This window comes from Pseudophryne corroboree, chromosome 5 (genome assembly GCF_028390025.1).
Source record: "Pseudophryne corroboree isolate aPseCor3 chromosome 5, aPseCor3.hap2, whole genome shotgun sequence".
NCBI classification, from domain to species: domain Eukaryota; kingdom Metazoa; phylum Chordata; class Amphibia; order Anura; family Myobatrachidae; genus Pseudophryne; species Pseudophryne corroboree.
Window position 1 is genome coordinate 393,409,097 of NC_086448.1, and position 6,235 is coordinate 393,415,331.

Genomic DNA, 6,235 nt, shown 5'->3' on the forward strand with positions numbered 1-6,235 from the left:
CTTCCATTGCAGTACTCTGCTGTACATGTAAGTGCAAGAGATCCTGAAGCACTCACTCATCATGGGAAAGTACCAATGTGTTTCTTCGTTGGTTGATGGAAGAAACATCTTACAAAAACTCTCCAGATTATTGACTTTTTAAAGTTTTTCTAGGAAATTATCTAGATGAATGCTTATTAGCCTTTGTCAGTATGTACATTGCAAAGTGTCTCTGTTGCGCAATCAGTTAGCGTGTTCTGTTATTAACCAAAAGGTTGGTGGTTTAATCCCACCCAGGGACGTAATTGACCTTGTTATCAGATTTTGGCGATCTTTAAGTAGACAAGTCAAAATTTCAAACCCCCTCTTATGGTGTAGGGTACCTGGCCTTCTCTGATGTAATCAGAGTTAGATTTGATTAAGTGATTTTATAAAAAAACAGATAGGAAGCACAATTTAGCAGTGGGTTGCAGAGAAAAAGAAAAATGCTGGCAGAAAAATCAAATTGAGTGATTAAATAGCTCTTCATTTTCTGGCTTTATTTTTATGCTAACAAATTTGTTCTCTGAAAAGTGTCCACAAAGCCAAGTCTCTGATTAACACCTTTGTAGGGATGGTTTTTCACCTATTACTAAATTAAACTTGCTTCATTGGAAAGGCAGCAAGATGCATCCTCATTTCAATGTCTACTGAAATAATACAGGTTGACACCAGGAAACATTAACGCCACTGCATCCTTGCTGCTTTCTCATGTGGAAGTCTGTTTAATGTGAAAACAAGGTGATATCTAATTAGCACACAGGTCATGAATTAAGAAAATCTTTATTTAAGGGTGAAGATGTTTCTCACAATATCGTTGCCTTAATGCATCATTGAAATTCAAGCTGGAAAGATGATTTTAATATATCACTTGTACATTTTGTATTGCTCTTCTGGTGACAATGTAGTTTGTTTTTGTCAATTACCATTTTAATAATAGGGTAAAGAAAATTAAGTGGATTTTTGAAAGAAAACAATACTGTCAATATACTATTGAAACAAATTAAAATGGTAAAAGTTATTGTACTTTAAGTAAAAATAAAAGAGCCAAAATATCAATCCCAGTTTTGGATTACTTAAATTAACAAAAAAAATGCATATAGCAGAGGATAGTTTCAATCTGCCTAGCTCTGGGTTATGGGCCCAGCATGCTTCCATTGCAGTACTCTGCTGTACATGTAAGTGCAAGAGATCCTGAAGCACTCACTCATCATGGGAAAGTACCAATGTGTTTCTTCGTTGGTTGATGGAAGAAACATCTTACAAAAACTCTCCAGATTATTGACTTTTTAAAGTTTTTCTAGGAAATTATCTAGATGAATGCTTATTAGCCTTTGTCAGTATGTACATTGCAAAGTGTCTCTGTTGCGCAATCAGTTAGCGTGTTCTGTTATTAACCAAAAGGTTGGTGGTTTAATCCCACCCAGGGACGTAATTGACCTTGTTATCAGATTTTGGCGATCTTTAAGTAGACAAGTCAAAATTTCAAACCCCCTCTTATGGTGTAGGGTACCTGGCCTTCTCTGATGTAATCAGAGTTAGATTTGATTAAGTGATTTTATAAAAAAACAGATAGGAAGCACAATTTAGCAGTGGGTTGCAGAGAAAAAGAAAAATGCTGGCAGAAAAATCAAATTGAGTGATTAAACAGCTCTTCATTTTCTGGCTTTATTTTTATGCTAACAAATTTGTTCTCTGAAAAGTGTCCACAAAGCCAAGTCTCTGATTAACACCTTTGTAGGGATGGTTTTTCACCTATTACTAAATTAAACTTGCTTCATTGGAAAGGCAGCAAGATGCATCCTCATTTCAATGTCTACTGAAATAATACAGGTTGACACCAGGAAACATTAACGCCACTGCATCCTTGCTGCTTTCTCATGTGGAAGTCTGTTTAATGTGAAAACAAGGTGATATCTAATTAGCACACAGGTCATGAATTAAGAAAATCTTTATTTAAGGGTGAAGATGTTTCTCACAATATCGTTGCCCCAATGCATCATTGAAATTCAAGCTGGAAAGATGATTTTAATATATCACTTGTACATTTTGTATTGCTCTTCTGATGACAATATAGTTTGTTTTTGTCAATTACCATTTTAATAATAGGGTAAAGAAAATTAAGTGGATTTTTGAAAGAAAACAATACTGTCAATATACTATTAAAACAAATTAAAATGGTAAAAGTTATTGTACTTTAAGTAAAAATAAAAGAGCCAAAATATCAATCCCAGTTTTGGATTACTTTAATTAACAAAAAAAATGCATATAGCAGAGGATAGTTTCAATCTGCCTAGCTCTGGGTTATGGGCCCAGCATGCTTCCATTGCAGTACTCTGCTGCACATGTAAGTGCAAGAGATCCTGAAGCACTCACTCATCATGGGAAAGTACCAATGTGTTTCTTCGTTGGTTGATTTAAGAAACATCTTACAAAAACTCTCCAGATTATTGACTTTTTAAAGTTTTTCTAGGAAACATTCTAGATGAACGCTTATTAGCCTATGTCAGTATGTACTTTTTGCAAAGTGTCTCTGTGGTGCAATCGGTTAGTGTGTTTGGCTATTAACCAAAAGGTTGTTGGTTCAATCCCACCCAGGGACGTAATAGACCTTGTTATCAGTTTTTGGCGATCTTTAAGTAGACAAGTCAAAATTTCAAACCCCCTCTTATGGTGTAGGGTACCTGGCCTTCTCTGATGTAATCAGAGTTAGATTTGATTAAGTGATTTTATAAAAAAACAGATAGGAAGCACAATTTAGCAGTGGGTTGCAGAGAAAAAGAAAAATGCTGGCAGAAAAATCAAATTGAGTGATTAAACAGCTCTTCATTTTCTGGCTTTATTTTTATGCTAACAAATTTGTTCTCTGAAAAGTGTCCACAAAGCCAAGTCTCTGATTAACACCTTTGTAGGGATGGTTTTTCACCTATTACTAAATTAAACTTGCTTCATTGGAAAGGCAGCAAGATGCATCCTCATTTCAATGTCTACTGAAATAATACAGGTTGACACCAGGAAACATTAACGCCACTGCATCCTTGCTGCTTTCTCATGTGGAAGTCTGTTTAATGTGAAAACAAGGTGATATCTAATTAGCACACAGGTCATGAATTAAGAAAATCTTTATTTAAGGGTGAAGATGTTTCTCACAATATCGTTGCCTTAATGCATCATTGAAATTCAAGCTGGAAAGATGATTTTAATATATCACTTGTACATTTTGTATTGCTCTTCTGGTGATAATGTAGTTTGTTTTTGTCAATTACCATTTTAATAATAGGGTAAAGAAAATTAAGTGGATTTTTGAAAGAAAACAATACTGTCAATATACTATTGAAACAAATTAAAATGATAAAAGTTATTGTACTTTAAGTAAAAATAAAAGAGCCAAAATATCAATCCCAGTTTTGGATTACTTAAATTAACAAAAAAAATGCATATAGCAGAGGATAGTTTCAATCTGCCTACCTCTGGGTTATGGGCCCAGCATGCTTCCATTGCAGTACTCTGCTGCACATGTAAGTGCAAGAGATCCTGAAGCACTCACTCATCATGGGAAAGTACCAATGTGTTTCTTCGTTGGTTGATGGAAGAAACATCTTACAAAAACTCTCCAGATTATTGACTTTTTAAAGTTTTTCTAGGAAATTATCTAGATGAATGCTTATTAGCCTTTGTCAGTATGTACATTGCAAAGTGTCTCTGTTGCGCAATCAGTTAGCGTGTTCTGTTATTAACCAAAAGGTTGGTGGTTTAATCCCACCCAGGGACGTAATTGACCTTGTTATCAGATTTTGGCGATCTTTAAGTAGACAAGTCAAAATTTCAAACCCCCTCTTATGGTGTAGGGTACCTGGCCTTCTCTGATGTAATCAGAGTTAGATTTGATTAAGTGATTTTATAAAAAAAACAGATAGGAAGCACAATTTAGCAGTGGGTTGCAGAGAAAAAGAAAAATGCTGGCAGAAAAATCAAATTGAGTGATTAAACAGCTCTTCATTTTCTGGCTTTATTTTTATGCTAACAAATTTGTTCTCTGAAAAGTGTCCACAAAGCCAAGTCTCTGATTAACACCTTTGTAGGGATGGTTTTTCACCTATTACTAAATTAAACTTGCTTCATTGGAAAGGCAGCAAGATGCATCCTCATTTCAATGTCTACTGAAATAATACAGGTTGACACCAGGAAACATTAACGCCACTGCATCCTTGCTGCTTTCTCATGTGGAAGTCTGTTTAATGTGAAAACAAGGTGATATCTAATTAGCACACAGGTCATGAATTAAGAAAATCTTTATTTAAGGGTGAAGATGTTTCTCACAATATCGTTGCCCCAATGCATCATTGAAATTCAAGCTGGAAAGATGATTTTAATATATCACTTGTACATTTTGTATTGCTCTTCTGATGACAATATAGTTTGTTTTTGTCAATTACCATTTTAATAATAGGGTAAAGAAAATTAAGTGGATTTTTGAAAGAAAACAATACTGTCAATATACTATTAAAACAAATTAAAATGGTAAAAGTTATTGTACTTTAAGTAAAAATAAAAGAGCCAAAATATCAATCCCAGTTTTGGATTACTTTAATTAACAAAAAAAATGCATATAGCAGAGGATAGTTTCAATCTGCCTAGCTCTGGGTTATGGGCCCAGCATGCTTCCATTGCAGTACTCTGCTGCACATGTAAGTGCAAGAGATCCTGAAGCACTCACTCATCATGGGAAAGTACCAATGTGTTTCTTCGTTGGTTGATTTAAGAAACATCTTACAAAAACTCTCCAGATTATTGACTTTTTAAAGTTTTTCTAGGAAACGTTCTAGATGAACGCTTATTAGCCTATGTCAGTATGTAATTTTTGCAAAGTGTCTCTGTGGTGCAATCGGTTAGTGTGTTTGGCTATTAACCAAAAGGTTGGTGGTTCAATCCCACCCAGGGACATAATAGACCTTGTTATCAGTTTTTGGCGATCTTTAAGTAGACAAGTCAAAATTTCAAACCCCCTCTTATGGTGTAGGGTACCTGGCCTTCTCTGATGTAATCAGAGTTAGATTTGATTAAGTGATTTTATAAAAAAACAGATAGGAAGCACAATTTAGCAGTGGGTTGCAGAGAAAAAGAAAAATGCTGGCAGAAAAATCAAATTGAGTGATTAAACATCTCTTCATTTTCTGGCTTTATTTTTATGCTAACAAATTTGTTCTCTGAAAAGTGTCCACAAAGCCAAGTCTCTGATTAACACCTTTGTAGGGATGGTTTTTCACCTATTACTAAATTAAACTTGCTTCATTGGAAAGGCAGCAAGATGCATCCTCATTTCAATGTCTACTGAAATAATACAGGTTGACACCAGGAAACATTAACGCCACTGCATCCTTGCTGCTTTCTCATGTGGAAGTCTGTTTAATGTGAAAACAAGGTGATATCTAATTAGCACACAGGTAATGAATTAAGAAAATCTTTATTTAAGGGTGAAGATGTTTCTCACAAAATCGTTGCCCCAAAGCATCATTGAAATTCAAGCTGGAAAGATGATTTTAATATATCACTTGTACATTTTGTATTGCTCTTCTGGTGACAATATAGTTTGTTTTTGTCAATTACCATTTTAATAATAGGGTAAAGAAAATTAAGTGGATTTTTGAAAGAAAACAATACTGTCAATATACTATTAAAACAAATTAAAATGGTAAAAGTTATTGTACTTTAAGTAAAAATAAAAGAGCTAAAATATCAATCCCAGTCTTGGATTACTTTAATTAAAAAAAAATGCATATAGCAGAGGATAGTTTCAATCTGCCTACCTCTGGGTTATGGGCCCAGCATGCTTCCATTGCAGTACTCTGCTGCACATGTAAGTGCAAGAGATCCTGAAGCACTCACTCATCATGGGAAAGTACTAATGTGTTTCTTCGTTGGTTGATTTAAGAACATCTTACAAAAACTCTCCAGATTATTGACTTTTTAAAGTTTTTCTAGGAAACGTTCTAGATGAATGCTTATTAGCCTTTGTCAGTATACACTTTTGCAAAGTGTCTCTGTGGCGCAATCAGTTAGTGTGTTTGGCTACTAACCAAAAGGTTGGTGGTTCAATCCTACCCAGGGATGTAATTGACCTTGTGATCAGATTTTGGTGATCTTTAAGTAGACAAGTCAAAATTTCAAACCCTCTCTTATGGTGTAGGGTACCTGGCCTTCTCTGATGTAATCAGAG

General features: G+C 34.7%; 1 non-coding gene across 1 annotated transcript; it reads left to right on the forward strand.

Annotated features, from left to right (window-relative positions):
- The first annotated feature begins 4,888 nt into the window (after positions 1 to 4,888).
- Positions 4,889 to 4,962, forward strand: TRNAN-AUU (transfer RNA asparagine (anticodon AUU)). Its single transcript has one exon. It is a non-coding gene; the product is annotated as a tRNA-Asn (tRNA).
- Positions 4,963 to 6,235: the final 1,273 nt, after the last annotated feature.